The following is a 26487-nucleotide window of genomic DNA, read 5'->3' as shown; positions in this document are numbered from 1 at the left end:
TGGTCTAAGTTGTGTCTTTCCTCTTAATGGCTGTGGTAATCCTTTAATAAAGTGCGCAATTTGCGTGTATCTCTATCTATCTAGTGGCTTCCGTCCCCATTCTTGTGAAATTTCCCTAAAAGTACTTATCCTATTTCCTTTCATCACTTCTACCAGTGTTAATTCCTCTCTCATTGCCCACCTACTAAAGTATATACGCTCCTCTTTCCCTGGTGGGAAATAATTTGTGTCTAAAAGTGACATTAAAGTAGAGTTGTGGTGCCAATTGTGCCTCTTGTTTATTTTATCCCAAATTTTTAACGTGTGCCTAGTTAAAGTGCAAGTGCTAATCCCTAGATCCCTATAGTGAGGAGGTATCCATATCATTTTTGCTAGCTCCGTGTTGCTTAATGTGGCTTCCAACTCTACCCAACTCTTTTCTTGCTTATTATGACACCAGTCCGCTACCCTTGAGATTACTATCGCTTCGTAGTATTTTCCGAAGTCTGGCAATGCTAGACCTCCTCTATCTTTCTCCTTCACTAAGATATTATAGGCTATTCGCGGGTTTTTACGCGCCCATATGAACGACAATACCATCGATTTTAACTTTCTAAGGAAACTTTGGGGGAAAGGGACTGGGACCATTTGGAACGTATAAATAACCAATGGCAGTATAAATATTTTAGTTGCGTTTATCCTCCCCATCCATGTGAGGGCCTTGCATCTCATTTTATTGATGTTGTCCTTGATTTTATTCAACAGAGGTAGGTAGTTAGCACCATATAGATTGGAATATTACACTTTTATTGTTTCACTTTAATCATTATTAAAATCACTGCTCCCGAAAAAACGTCTGTTTTTAAAACTTTTTTTTGCATTGATCCATGTCCCCTGGGGTAGGACCCGGGTCCCCAAACACTTTTTAGGACAGTAACTTGCATATTAGCCTTTAAAATGAGTACTTGAGATTTTGAACGTTGGAGTCCCATAGACTTTAATAGAGTTCTAAAGTTCATACGAAGTATGCTATATACTAGCTCCGTCGAATCTTCTTTATACATTCGACAGACACCATATGCCTTCAAAGACAGTTTCGACCGTAATTCATGTGGAATTTAGGATGAATGCAATTTTTTAATGAAAAACGAAATAAATAAAAACGAATTTCGGGAGTAACTAAATAAATTAATTTTTCGGACAAAAACGAAATTCCGAAACGAAATATTTTACTCTGCACATGTCTAATAATCATTGGGACATGTGATTTTAGTGGGACATATGTGGGGGACATGTGTTTTTATTATTGGGGACATGTGTTTTTATTATTTGGGGACATGTGTGTTTTGGGGACATGTGTGGGGACATTGTGTTTACACTATGTGGTGACATGTGTGTTTTCACTAGACTGGTGATCAGTGAGTAAAAAGCTGTAAAAAAGCCGGCTGCAGCGATCTGCTCTCCTATTCTCAGTGACGACTTCCGTGTGAGGAGAGGAGAGCCGATTGCCTAGCAACCGGCTGTTTGTTTACATCACATGACGGCCGTGATTGGACACGGCCGTCATGTGATCAATCGCAGAGCACTCCTGCCGATCCGAGATGCGCCCCTACTTCTGATGGATGTTCAGGAGCGTCCACTCAGAAGTAGAGAGCTCCCACCTGGCCATATATGTACATTGGCCGGGTGGGAAGTAGTTAAAATTAGCACTTTTGATTTTGAACGTTCGAGTCCCACATACTTTAATAGGGTTCTAAATTTCACACAAATTTTAGGTCTGTTCGCAGGTTCTGGTGCGAACTGAACCAGGGGGTGTTCGACTCATCCTTAGTGGACACAAATCATCTCTCCTTCCCTTCTTGTTGGTGACCTGGAAAGCGATGTCACTTCCAGGTCACCTTTCATTTTCCTCAGCTAGCATAGCTGGGAAGAGATGCATTGCAATACATTTAGTGGAGCCCAGAGGAGGCATGCAGGGTCTTTCAGATCCTACATATCTCATTGAAGAGAACCTGTCACCTAAAAATCATCACTTTTTGTTCCCTATATGATGAAAACAAAACTTTTTGTGTGCAAATAAATAAAGTTACACCCAAGCACATAAAAATCCTCTTCCCAAAAAAATTTGGAGGCCCTCCCACCCCCACATATATGCACGTACGAACGTAAACGCATGCTTCAGGGTGCCTACGCGATACACAGGTTACAAATCATTGTGCACGCCAAAGTGAGCAATAATTCTAGCACAAGACCTCCTCCGCAACAATAAACTGATGACCTATAGGGGGCTTTTGAAGAGTCACCCATAGAAAATATAGGGTGCTGAAGTTTGTAGCCATTTCACAGGCACACACAAATTTAATAAAGTAAAAGAAGCAGCGCTGATAAAGTCCCAAATGATGCTAGTGGATCCTTGATTGCATATCATGATAATATGTGTCCATTATCAGAATGATAGGTTAGATCTTATTCACAATGCCACCACAGTGATTCACATCAAAAAGTGTGCCGCCAACTTAAGAAATTCCTGCTTACCAGATAGCAAGCAAACAATTCAAACTATAGCCCAGCCAATGCCTTTGCTTTCACAGAAGATCCTATGGACAATTAACAGGGTGGATGGCTGCAATGTCTCTTACACACTGACAACGCTGTAGAGTCCGTGACCATCTCATTCCAAAAAGACCCAAAAAGAAAGACTGGCCATAGCATAATATTGTCTAACTCGTTTTATTTTAAAAAACGTTATTGCACTTACATTGGTAGTTTAAAATGCACATGGATTAAAACATGGTTTTTGATGTGAATCACAGTGGTGGCATTGTGAATAAGATCTAACCTATCATTCCAAATATGGAGACATTTTATCATGATATGCAATCAAGGATCCACTAGCACCCTTTTGGGACTTTATCAGCGTGACTTCTCTTTTAATATATATGTTTGTGTTTATCTCACATTAAGCTGCTGCTTTTTTATTTATTCACACATTAGCGTGGTTTTAGCCTAGTAGCACACAAATTTAAGGTTTGACATATTGGGTATTTATTTACTCAGTACAACCTTGTCTTTTATATTTTACCACAAATGTGGGTAGTTTGCCCTAAAGTCCACTTTTGTTATTTTTACTGAAATTTTGCATTTCCTAAACCTTTGTGGTAATTTATCAAGAAAAAAAAGTTGGCCTTACTGTCTTTTTTGGGGGGTATATACTTCAGAATTCTCTGCCTATAGGCTCCTGAGATGTAAATCTGGCCATACTTGTTAGCATATGCAGAGCACCTGATTGGCTCTTTGTGCTGTTCCTCTTTTTCCAGGGCTTCACAGGGCATTGAAAGAGACTAAAATCAAATCAATTTCAGATATTTAGAATAGTTCATAGCATCCAAAAATACTACATATTTCATTATTTCAATGTGCACTAGGGTTGCCGCTTTTTCTTCAAGCCAACCCCGAACACTTCAGAAATGCATAGTAATTTCTCTATCTTTTTTGTTTTTAATATACACTATAGGATTGTAACAGACCTGGGACACCTTTGGGCACTCCAAAGAGAATAGTAATGTGCCTCCTGACAGGCCCTGTTCCGAGCCACATTCCTGTCTGAATAATGTGTCTGCATTTTAGGTGGACTTAAACCCGGACGCATGATTCAATACCTAGACAGGTGGTAACCCTAATGTACACACAACTACATAAATGTGTGTATTTATCCTGTCTGGAGCTCAGCTTTAAAGCGGCTACATTACGAGGTGCAATAAAAGAATTGTACAGTGACAACTACAAACATGGGCCTAGTGTGCCTTTAGACATTTTAGCAGTTCTATTTGCATTTTGCACAGTGTAAAATATGTAATGCATATGTGCAATATTATTTGGTTCAATGCTGTAGGAAAGGGGCAAAGACTGATTTATAGGGAAATTTTAATTGGATGCCAGATGTTCAGATCATTGTACCACATCCCTTCTGTACAATAGGAAATTCAAAGAACCGAAAATAGAACTTTGAAGGTTCGTTCACAGCAGAAAAAATGCCAGAACTGCTGGCAGAAAAAAGCAGCATATTTTAAACGTGTTAAGGCACATTTCTGCGTTTATAAGATTTCCCCCCCAAAACATTAGAAAAATACTGTATATACTTAAAAAACACTTGACACACCTAAAGCCACTAATAGGCACTTCAAGATTTTTTTGTGCCCAAAAGTTCCCCTCAAGAATGCACTTGTGAAAGTTAAAGTATATTATATTTTCTTGTTTTAACCTTCTTTTTTTTATTTTTTCAGTTACTTCCTGGTTTCTGGCCTAGGCCAAAATTATGTAATTCATCCCAGAATTTTTCATAGGCATTTTTTTTTTCTTTCATCTGGAGGAGAGGAGGAGGTGTTCTCCTAACTAAGCACACCCTTCTGCCTGCATGCCTGCCAGGTAAGATGGATTCCAAGAAGTAAATGCTAAATTAATCATCTGTCCTTACTCAAGATGGCCGATGCTAGAATTTGTTTTTTAAAATGATTTCACAACAAAATAAAATATGGAGACATGGATGGATGGGTGAGTTTGCTTTGAATATTAAAAATTAATTAGAGTGTTACTAAACCCACAACAGTAAAATCAGTCTATATATGCAGTAAAGCATGCTTGTTTTACTCACAGTGGAACCTAGGGAGTTAATCCTGTGCATTGTGTAAAAAGGCTGTTTGAGCCTGTCTTCTCTAATCCTTCCCTTCCTTTACCATCTCCAATCCATCTACTAATAGTACAGAGCCTTGGAGGCACATGCTCAGTTTGTTGTGTATTGCCAAAGAGTTTTATTTTTGGGGCGGGTGCATGTGATCAGCACAGGGCCAATCAGCACTGTCCAGACAGAAAGTCAGAGTTCATGCAGCCTCCAAGGACAGAGAGAGGAGAATGAAAACTCTTCCAACAAGCTTTAACCAGTGCTCGGACGGACATTGATAGAAGCCACAAGACTACTATATACTTTTGATGAGAAAAGGTATTTAGCAGTTTATATTTACTAAAATAATTGTGTTTCCATGTTCTGTGTACTGTGGGAGAACAGATATAGTGAATACAGGGTCCTGGGTTTAGTAACACTTTAAATAGCATTTCAGATTGTAATGCTCATATACAGTTTAGTTCTGCTTTATTATCCAATCAAATATTATTTTATTTAGTAGTAAAAAAAATGGTACAGTATTCATCCACACCTCCAACTTTCGCCCATCATTTACTTTGTTTTACTATCTATGTAAGACAATAAAGCTATGTGTATTCATCACAGTCAACTTATGATGGGAAAGCTGTATATATTCTCAGCCATCAAACAGTTTTCTTGTAGTCTGCTTAATCAGCAAAGCATTGCAACAAAGGACAATAATCGTTGGGCAAAGTGCAACACTCACAAGCACAGATCAGAGTTCTACCTACTGTAAAATGAAAGCTAATTGGCTGCTTAGGGCTCTGTAGGCAGGCTATTTACAACCCGAAAATCATAACCAATGCTTGAATATTGACCAACTCTGAAGCCAGTGCTTTCACATGTTGACTGGCTGCCATTATCTACCACTATACTCTTTTCCTGAGCTGATGTGCCGCTTTGATCTTTCCCAGTGTTACAGATTAAAAACTCTCTCTGTGTTATAATGAGCACCTTAGACTGCCAGAGCCATTTTTTTGTGTTCGTCTTAAAATACAGTAACAGCTTAAAATTAGGAACATTGCTTTTAACTATCCATCTATTGATTAAGGGTCTTCCCCTTTCTCTAGGTGTTGTAACACTGATTTCTCATCATTAGTAGGTTTTTCAGCTCGTCGGACTGAAACTTAAAGTGGTTGTTAACCCACTATACTATGATCATGCCATCCCCTCTGTTATACAATGCCATGTGTCCCTGTGCCTGTGTTATATAAAAAAAAATGCCAGTTATACCGTATATCAGAGCGTTTGCCGGTGCTCACATTACTCCTTGGCTCTCTCCTCTTCCCAACTGACAGCTATAGTGAGCAGGGCCGAGTACTGCCACTAACGTCAGCCATCAGGGGAGGAGAAAGAGCCGAGGAGATACATGAGCACTGGGAGATGCTCTGATATATGGTATAATCTGAATTTATTTTTTTATATAACACAGGCACATGGACACATAGCACTACATAACAAAAGGGATGGCATGATCATAGTATAGATATGATTGCACCAGGAGGGGAGGATCATGGGGGGGACGGAGCTGACAGGCAAGGAGGAAGGAGGAGACACAGGAGAGGACAGAGCAGGGCTGCGGATGACAGAGGCACGTAAACTGACCAGGGCTCAGCAGCCATGACAAACCGTGGTCAGTTTACAGTGGGAAGGGTAGAACCAAGCAGGAATTTAGGTGATACAGGGGGCCAAATGACACAGCACAAGCTCTGCGCTGCATAACATGCTTTAAGGGAACAGGATCCTAACCCTTTAAACATTGTTGTTTTCATCTGGGGACAGCAGCTGTAAAATAATCAGAACATGTTTGTAAAAAACAGGAAACAAATGATTATTTCCCTTTTTTATATTCTCAAAACAGCAACCCGATTGTTCATAATGCTACTTTTGTTCCAAACTCCCCCTTTTTATAATGCTCCTATAAACATTTTAAAATATGAGAACAATTTTTGCCAATATGTTGGTTGAAAGACAAAAGGATTATTCTGCTAGGCAAATATTATACATGCCTTTTACTCTCTTAAACCAAAGCAGTTTATCCTGGCACTGGGATTTCTACTAGTACCTATACTGGTACGGTAGGACAAGATGAGTCCTTGACGTCAGGGGCTCACAGGGAAGGGGTTGAATGACATTGGCAGAAGAGTAGCAGCATTGGAGAACAGAGAGATGACTCTGCAGGGTACAGTGCCAAAGATAGCATGAGTTTTAGTCTACGTTTCCACTATTGCGACCCCAAAGTCGCACGATTTAGAGTGCAACTTTGGGTGCAGCTTTAATCCAGCTTTACGTTTTCTGGATCAAAGTTGCATCAAAACTCGCATCAAAGTAGTGCAGAAACCTTTTCAATGTTGTTAATTAGTTGCATAGATGGGAACGGGTGCCATTGAAATCAATGGGCTGACCTGACATGCGACTTTATGTGTCCAAAGTCTCATTACAAATTGAACTAGTGGAAACTGAGCTGTTTTGGGGAATTGGGCTTTCAAGTGTTAAGGGCTCACTTTAGTGTTTAGGTCATGTGTTACATTTGAGGATGGAAAGTGTTAATTAACCAGTTGCCAACCAGCTGCCGCAGTTATACTGCAGCAAGTTGGCACGGCTGTGTGAAACAACGTATTGGTACGTCGGTTTGTGCACTGGCTTTTGCCCATGGGTCTGGCGGACTTGATGTCTGCTGCCCACCTGCGATGGAGGCAAAGAGAGCCAGAACGGGGATCTATCAATGTGAACAACCAGATCCCCTGTTTTGACAGGGGAGGAGAGAGAGATCTGCTGTTCCTAATGATCAGGAACAGCAATCTCTCTCTTCTCCCAGGCAGCCTACCCCCCTACTGTTAGAAACACCTCCCAGGAAACACAGTAAACCCCATGATCGGCCCCTAGTGTTAACCCCTTCCCTGCCAGTGTCATTTATACAGTAATCAGTGCATTTTTATAGTACTGATCGCTGTATTGGTGTCACCGGTCACCAAAAAGTGTCACTTAGGTCATATGTATCTGCCGCAATGTCGCAGTCCCGCTAAAAAATTTCACAGATCACCGCCATTACCAGAAAAAACAATACAAAAAAAACAAAGAGTCCCTAAATCTTTCCCCTATTTTGTAGACGCTATAACTTTTGCGCAAACCAATCAATATATGCTTATTGTGATTTTTTTACCAAAAATATGTAGAAGAATACATATTGGCCTAAACTGATGAATACATTTGTTTTTTTGAAAAATAACAAAAGGTAGGTATGGCGCTGTTCTAGGGTGTAATATCTGCGTAAATTAATATAGCTTAGTGCAACAGTCTGTGTGACCCTATATAATATATACCCTATATAATATCTCAAGTGTAAATATAACTCCCAAATCAATTGATTGCAGACAAAAGATTGCATCAAAAAATATAAGTGTGCATAAAGTGCCAAGTGCCAAGTGATTTACTGGTGTAATCTAGTGCTAGTAATGCCCCTATAAAAATGTATATTGTGCGTATGTACAATCCATGTAAAAATTAAATGAATAATCTGTGATCATATATTATCCATTAATCAATCAAAATGGTCAAATAGAAGGTGACAAGCGCTCTTTAAATCCTTATGGTACCCCTATAGGTATCGCACTCACCCAAACCACTCACCCTGCCCAGGGTTATCTAACTTTCACAGTATCTGCCAATGTGCAGCAATCTCCAAGTCCGTGCTTGCAGTGTCAGCTATACAGCTCCGTGCTTACGGTGTCAGCTATGCCTTTCTCCTTTAATTCCCACTCCGCTTCACCCACCTGGATTTCAGAGAGGATCTATTGAAGATCTGCATACATCCTGCTGGATATTCTCAGCACCCCATGGAGGAATGATCAGCACTCATTGAGAAGAGATCAGCCACATGTTGCCTGATAAAAGTCGAATGGTGTAAGACCAAACGAAACATTGTCAGTCCCAGCCTGTGTTCCTGCTATCCTCCACACTGCTTATATTTACTAAAATAATTGCATTTCCATGTTCTGTGTACTGTGGGAGACCAGATATAGTGAATTCATGGTCCTGGGTTTAGTAACACTTTAAGGAGAAGGACAAAGGGCAGCTGCAATGTTTCATAGAAGACTTTAATAGCAATCTACCCATTCAGACAAAATATAAAAGGACTGCCTTCATCTGTGGATTAATAAGTCCACTTCTGCCCATTTTTAGATGTATGCTAAAAGGTAAAAGGATGGGTTTTATGTATTTTCTCTGAAACCATAAATGTCCATTGTGAGAGTCATAGGGTTGGGCTATTTGATGGCTCCCTTTGCTGAGGGTGCCCAGTACTGGTGCCAACTATCTTAACGTCATTATATACATTTGCATATTGGAACACATAGCAGGTTATTGGAGGGATAGAGTTCAAATGCAATCCTAATTTCAAGGTGCTCACCTCAGCAATGTGGACACCTCAGTCTCCCCACAGCAAAAAAAGTATCTCTGTATTCAGCCTGAGAAAATACAACTCTTTCCTCATATACCTGGCTAGCACTGGAAATTGTATTCCAATGGTCCATAGACTAAGATAGTAAAGTTTATTTCCCAAACTTCATCTCCCATGATTCAATGCTGCCAACCAGGGATGGACTGGCCTACCGGGATACCGGGAGATTTCCTAGTAGGCTGCCTGCCCTGGGGCCGCTTTTAGTTGCGGCTGCATTAGTGCTTTCTTCTGTGGATCACAGTACTGGCTGGCTCTGTGTTCGGCGGCCACTCTGTAACATGGCCCCGCCCCCCCAGACCAGCTTGTGTGATAGTAGAAAGAATCAGCGCGGCTGCCGAACACAGAGCCAGCCAGCACTGTGATCCAGAGGATGAGATGCCACCTGTACAGCCCACCCTGTGTGCCTGGGTAGGAGGATCAGCAGGGGGGCTGCATATAGAGGAAGTGAGCCTTCTATATTCCTCCATGCTTGCAGGAGTGAGAGGAAGAGAATTGAGCATTCAGCGGCTGCATGGAGGAATATAGAAAGATAATTTCCTCTATATGCAGCCCCCTGCCGATCCTCCTATCCAACCTATTTTACTGTCCCAACCAGTTCAGCTTGTGCTTCCTGCCCCCCCTCCTCCCCAGTGCTCTCCTCCCCCACCACACTCTGCTGCCCCCCTCACAGTTCTCTCCACCCTGTTCTTTTTGCCGTCCCTACCTGCTCTCCAGTTCTCCCCATCCTCCTCTAGCCACGATCCCAGTGCTCTCCACTCCCCCCAGTGCTCTCCCCCCCTGCCCCCCCAGTGCTCTCCACTCCCCCCAGTGCTCTCCCCCCTGTTCTTACCCCCAAGTGCTCTCCACTCCCCCCAGTGCTCTTCACTCACCCCAGTGCTCTCCCCCGTTCCCCCCAGTGCTCTCCCCCCTGTTCTTACCCCCCCCAGTGCTCTCCACTTCCCCCAGTGCTCTCCCCCACCAGTGCTCCTCCCTCCCCCCAGTGCTCTCCCCCCGTTCTTCCCCCTAGTGCTCTCCCCCCTGTTTCCCCCCCCGTGCTCTCCACTCCCCCCAGTGCTCTCCCCCTTGTTCTCCCCCCTCGTTCCCCCCCAGTGCTCTCCCCCCTGTCCCCCCAGTGCTCTCCCCTCCCCCCAGTGTTCACCCCCCAGTGCTCTCCCCCCTGTTCCCCATAACTCTCCAGCCCCCACCTCAGTGCTCTCCAGCTCTCCCCATCACTCTCCAGCTCTCCAGCCCCCCATTCTCCCCACCCCTGTTCTTTTTGGCCCCCTGGTGCTCTCAAGCTCATCACTCTCCAGCCCCCCCAGTGCTCCCTACTCCCAGCACTCTCCACTCCCCACCCCTGTACTCTCCACTCACTCTGCATTTTGCCCCCACCCATGTGCTCTCCAACCCTGCCAGTGCTCTCCACCTCCCATAATGCTCTTCAGTCCCCTGTGCTTTTCCCCCTGTTCTTTCTGGCCCCCACTGGTGCTCTCAAGCTCCCCCCATTGCTCTCCACCCCCCTACTCTTTGTATCCCCCAGTACTCTCCAGCCCCGTGCTCTCCAACCCTGTATTTTTGCCCCCCCCCCAGTGCTCTTCGCCACCCCACACTCTTAGCCCCCTCAGTGCTCTCAGCCTACCATGCTCGCCACCCCTGTTCTTTTTGCCCCCCTAGCACTTTCTGCTTCCCACCCCTGTGATCTCCACTCCCCCAGCTCTTTGCCCCCACCCATGTGTTCTCCAACCCCGCCAGTACTCTCTGCTCCCCCTTCTCTCCAGCTCCCACCCAGTGCTCTCCACTTCTCCAGGACCAGAGGACAGGCTGACTGGGGTCAGAAAATGAGGACGGCTGAAGGTGCAGGTGGCCAGGGACCACTTCATCTCACAGCAAACAGATCCTCTGGAAGGAGCACCGTCCCCATCCAAAATGAGAACAGACCCTGCCTGCTGCTGGCCGTCATGGATATCCTGCTGGCATGCAAGGTACTGTACCGAGCATCAACAACACACCTTCCCACAGACAGGGACTGCAGATTGGGACATGGGGCACAGGAGGGGCTGCAATGATGGGCACAGTGAGGCTGCATTCATGGGCACAGTGAGACTGCATTCACGGCACAGTAAAGCTGCATTTGATGGGCACTGTGAGGCTGCAATAATGGGCACAGTGAGGCTGCAATGGTGGGCACGGTGAGGCCGCAATGGTGGGCACAGTGAGACTGCATTCACGGGCACCTACCCCCCTTACCTTAGTGTATTCTTTCTGTGGAAGGTGGTCCCCCCCACGTTCTGAGTTCCTGGGGTCCCCCTTGATGATTGTCCACTTACCACTTTTAACTGACTGGAATTTGCATATATATTAATATATATATATATATATATATATATATATATATATCTATATATATATATATATATATATATATATGTGTGATTTCATATCTATATATAATACACTCTTCATCAAATGTGCTTTAAAATTTATGGTTTTCCCTTTCATGAACAAGAAAATAATGACGTTATGCTGTTGGGCTGGTATAATAATGCTGTGGGGCTGGTATGAATTTTTTTCCAGGGCTGCTTTTTATTCCCAGTCCGGCCCTGCTGCCAACCATCATGTCTTTTGAGCTCTTTCTGTTTGTCAGTTTCTCATGGTGGAATGAGGCGAAGAAAATTGGTAGCACAGAGAGCACTGGGGCACAATGTCCTAAATCACTCTCTGTCTCTAGCCTGTCTCTTGCTGGTTGCAAGAAAATAACACTGATTTTACTGTATAAAGAGGTTGACATTAAAATAGAATGAATTCCTTGATAAAATTATTACTTGAGTGCATAGCCTAATGCCCAGGTAAAGAAAGTAGTTCAATCATGTTAGAAAATCTAAGTTCTCCTCAGGCTTCATAGTTTTAAGTCAGTTCTGGATAGACAACATCAGCAATTATTACAGGACTTTGAATATATTAAAGTTGACATTTCTCCAATTTTAAAACACTTTTTTCTCATCTACAGTCCAATTATATTATGTAACACATTTTTTTTTTTATTTAACACTGCTGTTTAACTCAGCTTGGTGCCAGGAAATAAATTTAGTGTTGTAAGGAAATGTATATTCCCAAGGTAAAAGAACTCTAAATGAAATGCGCTAAGACTTATCTCGTATGCCATCCAGAAATCCAAGTTATTATCTTTTTTTTGCAAAGAATTGAGAAGATTGACATTTGTTATCGCATTAGCAGACACAGTTCTTTGTGTCCCATATCAGTTTACAAAATTATAGTTACTCAGAATGTTTGGCTTCTGGGTCAGGCATTTAAAGTTATGATGAGTGCTTATTGGCCTCCACAATCTGTTATGTGATTAAACGTTTTGTAATTACAAGTTACCACCTGGCTCTCTGCTTTTTGGCTGATGGCACACACCCCCTCAAGCCATGTATGCAGAGTTGGCTTGGCATACTAGCAAGTTCAGAAACTGGACTGATAACATGAAATGCAGCTACACATTACCAATGATGTGACTGCTGGATGATACCATAAACTTCCTGGGGCAGAACAATGTGACTGTACTTTAAAGTAGTATTAATCACTTCATCTCCAGAAGGTTTACCCCCCTTCATGACCAAACCATTTTTTTACGATACGGCACTGCATTACTTTAAATGACAGTTGCATGGCTGTGTGACAACAATACCCAAATAACATTTATGTCCTTTTTTCCCACAAACAAATATTTGGTGATATTTGATCACCTCTGTGATTTAAATTTTTTGGGCTATAAACAAAAAAAGACCAACAATTTTGAAAAAAAAAAACAAAAACAATATTTTTTACTTTCTGCTATAAAACATATCCAAAGAAAAAAAAATCTAATTTCTACTAATATGTATTCTTCTACATATTTTTGTTAAAAAAAAGCAAAAAAAAAACATAATAAGCATATACTGATTGTAGATGCTATAACTTTTGCGCAAACCAAACTATGGGATAGATTTGTCGAATTTTGATTTTGTTTATTTTTACTAGTAATGGTGGCGATCAGTGACTTATCACAGGACTATGACATTGCGGCGAACAAATTGAACACTAAGTGACACTTTTTTTAGGAACCAGTGACACCAATACAGTGATCAGTGCTAAAAATATGCACTTTCACTGTATTATTGACACTGGTAGGAAAGGGGTTAACGTCAGGGGTGACCAAAGGGCTAACTGTGTGCCTAACCTTTGCTTGTGTACACTGTGTGAGGTGCTTGTACCATGGGAAGATAGAGTTCCGTGTTCCTGCTCTGCAGGAACATAGGATCACAGCCTTCCTCTCACAGAACAGCGATCTGACTTGAATACAGACACTTAATGCCATTCTGCCTATGTCCCCAACGGTAGCCCCTTTGGTAGCTTAGTTACAGTTTAGCTATGTTCCACAAATTTCATAAGTAGCTTTTTGAAACTTTTTGAATCAGCGACTGGGGTTGAGTAACTATGAAAGTTCAAAGTTCTTAAGAAAACTCTATGAACTTTAATAATGTGTTAATAGAGAGACTCTTTTCAAGGCCAATTTGCTTTTTATGCTCTTTTTTTTTTTTTTTTTACTTTGCAAATTAAGCAAAAAATAAAAGAAGCACAGCTCATTAGACATGAGCACACGAGTCTATAGGGTATTTATTAGAAAGATTGCCAGCTATCCATGACATTAGACTGATAATTAAGATCTGTAAGTGTTGATACTGTCACGCTCAGTTGGAGTCATGTACCCATCACACAGAATTTATAATACCTACTCATAATTCACTGCAGGGGTTCTGCTTTCTACAAGGGGGTACAGGGGAAAAAGCTATGAGAAAAAAACTTGAAAGGGTTATGGCACTCATGAACAAAATGAATGGGTGTGGGTTTGTTCCCTGTGATTCAACCAAGTTGCTGAAACTGCTATACCATGGTTTCCAGAGAATTTATAAAGTTAGTAAAGTAGGTAAAAATTTCTGTTTTTCATAGGCAAATTAAAAGCAAAACAATCTGAGAAAGTTAGTGAAGAGTGAAAAAGACGCAGGGTAATACAATTAAAGCTGGCCATGCATGTTTTGTTCCAAAAAATTATATTTTGGAGCATTTGATCAATTTTCTAGTTGTTAAGTCAATTCGATGATTGTTTTCAACTATAATGAAAATAAATAAATTAGCAGAATGGATTATGTTACCCAATTTAATTAAATTCTAACAGTAAACTTGTTTTCTAGATGTTCTTACACTTAGATATTCCCACAGCTGCTGCCAACTACTTACGTTGTAATGCATAAAAATGAATACTCCTATTTTCTCCTTTTTGTGGATGGTTTAGATTGACAGTAAAGTGAGGTGAGAATTTGTAGATTAAGCAAATCAGAAATTATCACACTCCTACTGCAAAGTAATACAATATATTTTCAGTTAGAACATCTGGCTTTGACCTATTTTACAAAATACCTATCCTAAAGAAATAATTTTTACAATCTCTTCCAGTGCCAGTCACAACTCTGCATTAGTTTATGTGGCCATCACAGGAGGGAGATTATCATCTTCTTCAGGATAGGTAATTGTTTTTCTGTGTGCCTCTGTTATCTATATACTTGGTGTGGCAGGAAGGGCAATTACATGTTTTAATTGATTATTTGTACCCATTAAAAGAAACCTGTCATAGTAGAAACACAATGGCTGACATTAATCGCATCTTTTTTCATGATCTGCATAGTATTTCCAAGTCAGTGAACCAGAATGCGTTGAAGAATAAAAGCTGGGCAAGGGGCCTTTAAAAAAGGAGGTCAGCCAAGGCAGCTGTACAGTTCTCTCATGAGAGATGAGATCTTCAACCCAAATCTGGTATTCAGTAACCTGGCGGCCTATCCAGAATATAGAGAACTACAGGTTAGGAGGGGTTGATATGGGTACCTTCAAATTTAGTACTCTGGTGACCAACGCTGTATCCTGGCCTAGGCCGACAAGGCCCAGGCCTAGGGCACAAGCCGGCGGGGAAAGAGTCCCATCCGGCTCGCGCTGTTAGTGTAGTGCCACTTATGGGGCGGACTGGGCTGAGAGGAAAATAAGTCTAGCGCCCACATAAAGCAGCCAAACTGCTTCTGATATGCGGGCGGATGGCATTCCGCAACTTCTAATTTTGACCTTCCCATCATTCTGGACCACAAACCTTCCTCACTGTGCTATATTTTTTCTGTTGCATCATTGACATGGTTATATCTGCTTAGTCCTCTCCATAAAATTGTCTGAAATTTGTGCTTAACCACTTTGCGACCGCGCTATAGACAAAAGACGTCTACAGTGCGGATGCCAATTGCTGGGAGGGCGTCCCTGGGCGTCCTCCTGTTTACTTCCCCTCTGTGTGCCGCCATGGGCACACATCAGGGAAGTTCTGTGTTGGCCCTGTCCCTTGGACACAGCCAATCACAGATCGTGCTAAATGACCAATCACAGCAGCCATTTAGCACTCGATTGGCGTGTCCAACCTATTACCAATTTTGTGGGAAAAAAATCTTAATTTTGCAAAGAATTATGGGAAAAAATGACATCAAAAACCTCACCATGCCTCTTACTAAATACCTTGGAATGTCTACTTTCCAAAAAGGGGTCATTTGGGGGGTATTTGTACTTTCCTGGCTTGTTAGGGTCGCAAGAAATGAGATAGGCCACCAGTACTTCAGGTGTGATCAATTTTTTATGATTTGCAACACAGCTTGTAGACTCTCTAACTTTCCCAAAGACCAAATAATATCCACTAATTTGGGGTGTTTTTACCAAAGATATGTAGCAGTATAAATTGTGGGCAAAATTCATTAAGAAAATTTTAATAATTTGCTAAATTTTATCACAGAAACAAAGAAAAATGCGTTTTTTTTTAAATGTTTGGTATTTTTTCATTTATAGCGCAAAAAATAAAAAAGCCAGAGGTGATCAAATACCACCAAAAGAAAGCTCTATTTGTATGAAAAAAAGGACAAAAATTCATTTGGGTACAGTGTTACAAGACTGAGTAATTGTCATTCAAAGTGTAAGAGTACCGAAAGCTGAAAATTGGTCTGGGCAGGAAGGGGGGTTTAAGTGCCCAGTAGGCAAGTGGTTAAAGTAGAACTATAGACATTTTTTTTCATTTTGTAAAGAGTGAGGGAGGGTTATAACCCCTGTTAGTAAATTTTTTGCCATCCCTGTCCCATTTTTTCTATCCCCCTGTTCACCCCGTGACGACGTCCTGTTAGTGACAAAACGCATAGGGGGGAGCGACGCACTGACGTCACCGCTACACGTAGTTGTCCCGGAAGTATTGGGTGTTCATCGAGGCCGGCCGGCTCGATTGATACAAGCTTTTATATACTGGTTTGATGTAAGTACGCAATCTGTTTTTATTTAATATTAAACGCTATGGTTTTACACTATTGCGAGTTCTATTTCTTATATATATGCTGAAGCTCTGGATCTCTGCTGGGTCTGAACTGGGGGTGGCTGATCACATTATTCCATCCATTCAATAACCTAGGCTGGGGAAAATAGCCATCTGTGCTTTGCGGTTCTCCATAATAAAGAACCATTAGCATCTGGTAAGCGGCAGCGTGTACTGTGGTGGAGGCATTCACAATTGACACATTTTTGGATTTATCTCACTGTTTCTTCACCGTGGGAGCTATTACCATTATTTCTCTTTGGGACTTTTTCATGGACTTTTTAGTACAGTCATTATGGATTGATTATGATTTAAGTTGATTTATTTATTTATTTTTATTATCACCTGTATCCTATCATCAACACGTTTTTAGCTATATCTGTTTAGATAAGTTATTTAGCATAATATATGTATGAATTGTTTTTTGCACATTTTTCCTTTGCAATATTGGGGCGATTATTATATATATATATATATATATATATATATATATATATATATATATATATATATATATATATATATATATATATATATATAAATATATACAGTGGTGTGAAAAAGTGTTTGCCCCCTTCCTCATTTCCTGTACCTTTGCATGTTTGTCACACTTAAGTGTTTCGGAACATCAAACCAATTTAAACAATAGTCAAGGACAACACAAGTAAACACAAAATGCAATTTGTAAATGAAGGTGTTTATTATTAAAGGTGAAAAAAAATCCAAACCATCATGGCCCTGTGTGAAAAAGTGATTGCCCCCTAAACCTAATAACTGGTTGGGCCACCCTTAGCAGCAACAACTGCAACCAAGCGTTTGCGATAACGTGCAATGAGGCTTTTACAGCGTCCTGGAGGAATTTTGGCCCACTCATCTTTGCAGAATTGTCCTAATTCAGTTACATTAGAGGGTTTTTGAGCATGAACGGCCTTTTTAAAGTCATACCACAACATCTCAATAGGATTCAGGTCAGGACTTTGGCTAGGCCACTCCAAAGTCTTCATTTTGTTTTTCTTCAGCCATTGGGTGGTGGACTTGCTGGTGTGTTTAGGATCATTGTCCAGCTGCACAACCCAAGTTCGTTTCAGCTTGAGTACACGAACAGATGGTCGGACATTCTCCTTCAGGATCTCTTGGTAGACAGCAGAATTCATAGTTCCTTTTATCAGGGCAAGTCTTCCAGGTCCTGAAGCAGCAAAACAGCCCCAGACCATCACACTACCACCACCATATTTTACTGTTGGTATAATGTTCTTTTTATGAAATGCAGTGTTCCTTCTACGCCAGATATACTTGGACACACACCTTCCAAAGAGTTCCACTTTTGTCTCATCGGTCCACAGAATGTTGTCCCAAAAGTCTTGGGGATCATCAAGATGTGTTGTGGAGAAATTGAGACGAGCTTTGATGTTCTTTTTGCTCAGCAGTGGTTTTCTCCTTGGAACTCTGCCATGCAGGCCATTTTTGCCCAGTCTTTTCCTGATGGTGGAGGCATGAACGCTGACCTTAACTGAGGCAAGTGAGGCCTGCAGTTCCTTGGACGTTGTTGTGGGGTCTTTTGTGACCTCTTGGATGAGTCGTCGCTGCGCTCTTGGGGTAATTTTGGGCGGCCGGCCACTCCTGGGAAGGTTCACCACTGTTCCATGTCTTCGCCATTTGTGGATAATGGCTCTCACTGTGGTTCGCTGGATTCCCAAAGCTTTGGAAATGGCTTTATAACCCTTTCCAGACTGATAGATCTCAATTACTTTCTTTCTCAATTGTTCCTGAATTTCTTTGGGTCTCGGCATGATGTGTAGCTTTTAAGGATCTTCTGGTGGACCTTACTGTGTCAAGCAGCTCCTATTTAAGTGATGCCTTGATTGTGAACAGGTGTGGCAATAATCAGGCCTGGGTGTGGCTAGAGAAATTGAACTCAGGTGTGGACAACCACAGTTATAGTATGTTTTAACAAGGGGGCAATCACTTTTTCACACAGGGCCATGATGGTTTGGATTTTTTTTCACCTTTAATAATAAACACCTTCATTTACAAATTGCATTTTGTGTTTACTTGTGTTGTCCTTGACTATTGTTTAAATTGGTTTGATGTTCCGAAACACTTAAGTGTGACAAACATGTAAAGGAACAGGAAATGAGGAAGGGGGCAAACACTTTTTCACACCACTGTAAATTGTTTTTTGCACATTTTCCTTTATATTATTGGGGAGATTATCAATTAATTTTTTAATTTTTTTAATGTTTAATGTTGATTGAATACCTCACTATTTCTTTTAGCACAGTTCCACTTTCTTTTTCCTTTTTTTTTTCATCCCTGTCCCATTGCAGAGTTTTCCCTTCACTTACTGCCCCATAGCCAAACAAGAAATGAGAGGAAATCTATGCAAATGAAGGGAATCTATTGCCCCCAGGCCTTGAGAACAAGTGCCCCCATTCGAAAATTTCAGGGCGGGTCTTAAACAGCAAGGAGTGGGTCATATTTAAATTAAGGGGAACACGAGTTTAGTCAGGCCTAGGTCAGCGTAAAACCTAAACACACTATTGCTGGTGACACTTGTACATACCTCACCAAACAGTTTCAGTTTACATGGAGCTGTCCTGAGCATTTTAACGAAATCCTGACGTAAATGTACTGTGGATGCTTGTTAAGTGGTTATTGTACACACATAATTGGATTTACAGGATAAACAGAAAACAAGGGGCTTATTATGAGCCTAGCAGAAGACAGGGCCCAGCAGCCCCATGGTCAGCTTTGGAGCTGTGTCTGCAACACATTAACTGCTTGCCGACTAGCGCACAAGGATGTACATCTGCACAATGGCACGGCTGCACAAATGGGCGTACCTGTACATCCTCTTTAAATCGCGGGCTAGTGGGCATGCGCAAGCATGCTCGTGAGTCCCGTGGACTCGATGTCCGCCGGTGGCCCGCGATCGTGACATGGAGAGGCAGAACGGGGAGATGGCTATGTAAATAAGGCATTTCCCTGTTCTGCCTAACAACATGACAGGGATCTACTGCTCCCAGTGATTGGAAGCAGTGATCTCTGTCATGTTCTAGTGAGCCCATCCCACCTACAGTTACAACACAGTAAGGGAACGCAGTTAACCCCTTGATCGCCCCCTAGTGTTTAACTCCTTCCCTGCTAGTGCCATTTACACAGTAATCAGTGCATTTTTATAGCACTGATCACTGTATAAATGTCAATGGTCCCAAAATAGTGTCAAAAGTGATGTGTTTGCCACAATGTCGTAGTCACGATAAAAATTGCAGCTCGCCACAATTACTAATAAAAAAAATGATTAAATAATAAAAATGCCATAAATTTATCCCCTATTTTGTAGACGCTATACATTTTGCGCAAATCAATCAATATGTGCTTATTGTGATTTTTTTACCAAAAATATGTAGAATACATATCGGCCTAAACTGGGGAGGAAATTCATTTTTTTATATTTTTTGGGGATATTTATTATAGCAAAAAGTAAAAAATGTTGCTTTTTTTTCAAAATTGTCGCTCTTTTTTTGTTTATAGCACAAAAAAAAAAAATGCAGAGGTAATCAAATACCACCAAAATAAAGCTCTATTTGTGGGGAAAAAAGGACGTTAATTTTGTTTGCGTGCAACGTCGCATGACTTCTCAATTGTCAGTTAAAGTGACACAGTGCCATATCACAAAAAGTGCTCTGGTTGTAGTGATGATGCATTTAAGGGGTTAAAACAGGCGGTCAGGAGGCAACATATTGCCTCTTTACCAGCTGTCAAATGCCTCTGAAAAGCAATCGGAGCATGGATCGTTTTTTAGAGGAATCACTTTTTTTGCTGGTACTTTTAACAAGCAGGAACAAAAAAAATATCAGTTCTGGTTGTACACATATAGGGGGCCAGGATTAAACGTGCATATATAAAACAGTTCGGCTGAGGATCAGGGAGCTCGATCTCAGCCGCCCTTGCCGCTCCTTCTATCGAGGTATATCAAGGGCCTCCTGCAGTATGGGGCCCGGACGCCATGGTGAACTCAGTGACCCCTATACTTCCGCCAATGTGTGTTTTGCACTCTCCAATGGCAGACTTTGAAGATCTCCCTGAGTTTTTTTCCTGGCAGATACACTCTTATGTGCATGTTACTGCAACAACTCCAGTTGTTGTTTGGCTGTTATAACCCTCATATTGTTTTTTTTGTTTGTTTTTTTTGCAGACGAGGGCTTTTTTCATGTTTCTTTTCTTTTTCCTTCTTTAAAAAAATGTTAAATAAATACACAGAAAAGCTGGCAGGTGTGGGTTCTGTTAAAAATGGCTTATTTATTGGTTTTCAATAAAACACTATGTAGCACTGACCGCCAAAGGAGCTGCTAATTTGAGTTGGGCCTGCACTCTTCTGAGAAACCCCCTTTCTGTGTAACTCTGTCCCCTTGGCACAGCTGTGGTGCAATAATAATACAGTACAATATAAACAGTATAAGGTACCTGTATCGATCCCTCAGGATCCTCTGGCTTCACCTGGTGGGGAAAGACAGTAGACCACACACTTGTAGGCTCCATGCACACTGAAGCTCAAAAAAGCTATTTCTGGACGCCAGATTGCTGGCACAAAACGCTGGTTTAAAAACCTGCTTTTAACAGCGTTTTATACTAGCGTTTATGAGCGTTTATGAGCGTTTTACAGCGTTAGCGTTAATGGGCGTTTTTTATAAAAATACACAGAGGACACTCCAAAAATCCCACAATGCATTGAAAAATAGAATGCCGAACACTAATGAACGAGCGTTTATGAGCGTTTACAAGGGTTTATGAGCGTTTATCGGCGTTTGTCGTTTTTTGGCGCTGAAAAACTGCACTTTGAACGCGAATTTCTGGCGTTCAGAAAAAAGCCCATAAACTCCACTGCTCATTAAAGCTGAAAAACGTCCATGTGTGCATGGACACATAGGCTAACATAGAGTGGAGTTTATGGGCTTTTACAAAAAACGCCCAAACTCCAATAAACTGCAGTTTATCAGCTTCAGTGTGCATGGAGCCGTACTCTTAACCAGAAATACATTTACTGAAAGTATAATGAATAAGTGATTACAGGAATTGCACTGTCATCCCAACATAGAACATCAGTACAGTATAAATCAACAGTCAGATACAATAAACAATATGCAAGTATGTTATTATCTAGACCTGGGAGCTCCCCTTACTTAAAGTCTACATGAGGCCTCATTTAAAGTATTTCCTCCTTTATCTTCTTTCTTCGCTAGCTTTAATCAATGTAAAGAGGTGTTTGGTGCACTTTAGAGTACACAAGACTCACTCCACGTATACACTATAAAAAATGCAATAAAATGCGCCAAGCGTACAGTGACGCACAGAACTATATGGCATTAAACTGGCAATAACGCACACAGAACTATATGATGTTAAACTGGCAGTAACACACAGAGAAAGATATGGCGTTAAACTGGCAGTAACGCACACAGAACTATATGGCGTTAAAATGGCAGTAACACACAGAATATATGGCATTAAACTGGCAGTAACACACACAAAACGATATGGCATTAAACTGGCAGTAATGCACACAGAACTATATGGCGTTAAACTGGCAGTAACGCACACAGAACTATATGGCGTTAAACTGGCAGTAACGCACACAGAAGCGAATGGCGCTAAACTGGCAGTAACGCACAAAACTATATGGCGTTAAACTGGCAGTAACACACACAAAACGATATGGCATTAAACTGGCAGTAACGCACACAGAACTATATGGCGTTAAACTGGCAGTAACGCACACAGAACTACATGGTGTTAAACTGGCAGTAACGCACACAGAACTATATGTTTTTAAACTGGTAGTAATGCACACAGAATTATATGACGTTAAACTGGCAGTAATGCACACAGAACTATATGGCATTAAACTGGCAGTAACACACACACAAGTAAATGGTGTTAAACTGGCAGTAACACACAAAACTATATGGCGTTAAACTGGCAGTAACGCACACAGAACTATATGATGTTAAACTGGCAGTAACACATAGAGAAAGATATGGCGTTAAACTGGCAGTAACACACACAGAACTATATGTTTTTAAACTGGTAGTAATGCACACAGAATTATATGATGTTAAACAGGCTGTAATGCACACAGAACTATATGGTGTTAAACTGGCAGTAATGCACACAGAACTATATGGCATTAAACTGCCAGTAATACACACACAAGTAAATGGTGTTAAACTGGCAGTAACACACAAAACTATATGGCGTTAAACTGGCAGTAACGCACACAGAACTATATGGTGTTAAACTGGCAGTAACACACATAGAAAGATATGGCGTTAAACTGGCAGTAACGCACACAGTAGTAAATGTCGCTAAACTGGCAGTAAAACACAAGACTATATGGCGTTAAACTGGCAGTAAGGCACACAGAAGTAAATGGCGTTAAACTGGCAGTATCGCACACAGAACTATATGGCATTAAACTGACAGTAATGTATACAAAAGTAAATGGCATTAAACTGCCAGTAACGCAATCAAATAGATGGTATTCAACCATCATTACACTGACGCTATCTGAACTGTCCCTTCTCTAGCTATACACTAATGTAAAGATTACTAACATGGTCTCACTACACTACAACTATCTGAGCTATCTCTACTCTACACTATTGTAAGTATGTATGAATGACACTGTCTCACTACACTTACAGTGAAACTATCTGAACTGTCCCTACTCTAGCTGCACACTATGCAAAGCTGAATGATGGTCCTCCTCACTACACTCACACTATCCCTAGACTGACACTAAACTAATATTCTACACTGACAATTGAAGGAAAATAGCACAGTATAGCACAGTAACTAATAGAGCCCTGTTCTATCTCTCTGCACGTGGAAATCACACTGAAAATGGCTGCCTTTGAAAGAATACTTTTATACTGTGGGGCGGTAATGAGCCATGATTGGATAAAGTCATGATGACAGTGTCCAATCATGACTCTGACAAGGCCGACACTTCCACTGCTTCAGCCAATCAGGGTTTGCAATGCACTGTTTAGCACCGCAATGCATTGTGGTTGGTTCGGGGGGGCGAACAAACGATCAATTGACCTGTTTGTTTGGCTGTTCATCGAACATCCAAACCGCAAAAGTTCGGCCCGAACTTGTGCTCGGTCAGAACCCTTTGCTCATCCCTAATCCAGAGCTTGGACCAGTGCATGTAGCTAGCACAAGATGCTGTAATCTTTTTTTAACAATAAATTCTGCCTGGTTCTGCCTAGAAAAGCTAGTTAGATACCATGTAATGTAAAGTCGATTTCTTGATTTTAAAATGGCAGATGAGGGTTCTGTTCAAAATGGAGCCTAGTACAAATAACCAAATTTCAATAGAAGAAGCTGGCACTCCAAATCCTTAGTGAATGGTTTATTGGGTACACATAAAAGGGTTCAAGGGGCTAATAACCCAATAATGGGCACGTGGGCAAAATATTTTGTGGGATTTTTCTGTTTATATTTTACACTGTATTGTTAAATGCTTCCTGAGGAAATAGTTATTTGGGCTCCTGTTCAAAATGGGACCTAGTACAGGTTAGCACTGCAAATTATGCAATTGTTTGATTAACTTCTTGAGATCGGCGCTGTAGCCGAATGACGGCTACAGCGCGGACCTGCTTTGCTGGGACTACGTCTATTGACACGTGCACGGGACTCGCCTGATCACGGATCGGAGCAAGGAGTCGATCCCGACCCCTTACCACGTGATCAGCTGTCAGCCAATGACAGCTGATCATGTGATCACAACACAGCCGGTAATTGGCTATTTTTCCTCCTTACGCTGACAGCGCGAGGAGAAAAAAAAGCTGATCACCGGCGGCCATGATGGGGACATCAGTCCCGATCACGGTGAGCTGGGGACAGCTCATCAGTGCCCACCTGCCCCCTGCCAGTGCCACCAAAAATATGCCAAAAAGTGCCACCCATCAGTGCCCATAGTGCCACCCATCAGTGCCCATAGTGCCACCCATCAGTGCCCACAGTGCCACCCATCAGTGCCCACAATCTGCCTTGCCACATATCTGTGCCCATCAGTGTCATGTACCAGTGCCCATCAGTGCCCATCAGTGACGCCCATCAGTGCCCAGCAGTGCCACCTATCAGTGCCACCTATCAGTGCCCATCAGTCCCATCTATCAGTGGTACATATCAGTGCCCATCCGTGCCACCCATCTGTACCACCCATCAGTGCCATCTTTGCCCATCAGTTCCGCCTTATCTGTGCCCATCAGTACTGCCTTATTTGTGCCTATCGGTGCCACCTTATCTGTGCCTATTAGTGCCCACCAGTGCTGCCTATCAGTGCCCACCAGCGCCGCCTCATCAGCACATTTCAATGAAGGAGAAAAATTACCTGTTTGCAAAATTTTATAACAAACTATTAAACATGATTTTTTTTTATTTTATTTTGCATTTGCATTTTGTTTGTTTAGCAAAAAATAAAACTCCGAGCTGTAATTAAATACCACCAAAAGAAAGCTCTATTTGTGGGGAAAAAATGATAAAAATTTCATTTGGGTACAGTATTGTATGGCCGCGCAATTGTCATTCAAAGTGCATCAGCGCTGAAAGCTGAAAATTGGTCTGGGCAGAAGGGGGGGGGGGTTTAAGTGCCCAGTAAGCAAGTGGTTAAAATACAGCTGATGTCTCCTAGTAAAAGTACCTAAACACTGTGCATAGAGTCACTACAATATTTATGTTTTTTTCTGTGAAGTAATGCACAATAATTTTGATGTATTGCTTACAATCTTTCTGTTCCCTTTCCCCAACCCTTGAACTATTAAAGGAGCATATATTGTCTGTCATAGATGCTGTAGAATATATTTGTTTTGTTTTTTTGTTAAAAAAATGTAAATAGGATTTTTTTAATTATAAATTTGCCTTTTGTCTTCCTACAAAAGCAAGTCACATATTGGGCATGTAATGAACATATATTCTTTATTTTTTTTGTGAAATAATACCCTCTAATTTAGATTTGTTGAAATTTGTTAAAAGTGTGTCTGGTTTCTCCCTCCCCTTAATTGCAGTCTAAGAAAGCTGCTTACATGGTGTTCTCTTTTAATCTGTCTGTAATACATCTGAATTTTCTTCACTGAAATAACACGCTTTCATTTTGATTTTCGAAAAAATAAAAACCTACCCAGTTTCTTTGTTATAGTGCATAAATGTTGAAAGAGTATGTATAATATTTATGGATGTTAAGTCCAAAATCATACACTTTATTTGTATTTTCAAAATGTAATTTTTTTATGTTATTTTTATAATTTAATGTATAATTATTTTACATTTAAAATAAAATGTTTAGCATTGTGTTCATTATTTTGCATCAGTCACTTATTGTTCCTAGTCTATTCCAGAGCTGCCTGTATTGTCCCAGCTCCCCACTGCAATCCCAAATGGTCCTTTTTCATTTTTTTTTTTTTTTTTGGATTAGTACATGTTAGTATACCCCCAGGGCTCTGCACATCTCCCTATATCTTTGTTCAACAATCCATTGCCTATTAGCCTAGAATATGCCATAATTCGTTTTCAAAATGCACCCCTATTGACTTCAATATGGTTTAAATCAGGGATAAGCAATTAGCGGACCTCCAGCTGTTGCAAAACTACAAGTCTCATCATGCCTCTGCCTCCGGTTGTCATGCTTGTGGCTGTCAGAATCTTGCTATGCCTCATGGGACTTGTAGTTCTGCAACAGCTGGAGGTCCGCTAATTGCATATCCCTGGTTTAAATGATAGCGGTTGCAAATCTCAGACATGAAATATGAACAAAGCACATCCTTCTATACTATGTATTTGTCTCTAACCAAAACACTGAGTGTCTTTTCTCTCTGATGCTTCATTCCTTCACTTCTGACATGGCACATTTTTACCTCCCACTGGTATCAGGACATTTTTGGATCC

General features: G+C 41.2%; 1 protein-coding gene across 1 annotated transcript in view; it reads right to left on the bottom strand.

Annotated features, from left to right (window-relative positions):
* LOC143960661 (pyroglutamylated RF-amide peptide receptor-like) overlaps positions 1–26487 on the bottom strand; it is a 218575-nt gene that overhangs the window by 126242 nt on the left and 65846 nt on the right. The gene's annotated exons all lie outside the window — the stretch shown is intronic.

Source organism: Lithobates pipiens, unplaced genomic scaffold (genome assembly GCF_037356315.1).
Source record: "Lithobates pipiens isolate NorthernLeopardFrog02 unplaced genomic scaffold, aLitPip1_a1.2 Scaffold_8, whole genome shotgun sequence".
Classification (NCBI taxonomy): domain Eukaryota; kingdom Metazoa; phylum Chordata; class Amphibia; order Anura; family Ranidae; genus Lithobates; species Lithobates pipiens.
The sequence above is the reverse complement of the archived record's forward strand: the minus strand, read 5'-3'. Positions and strand labels throughout refer to the sequence as shown.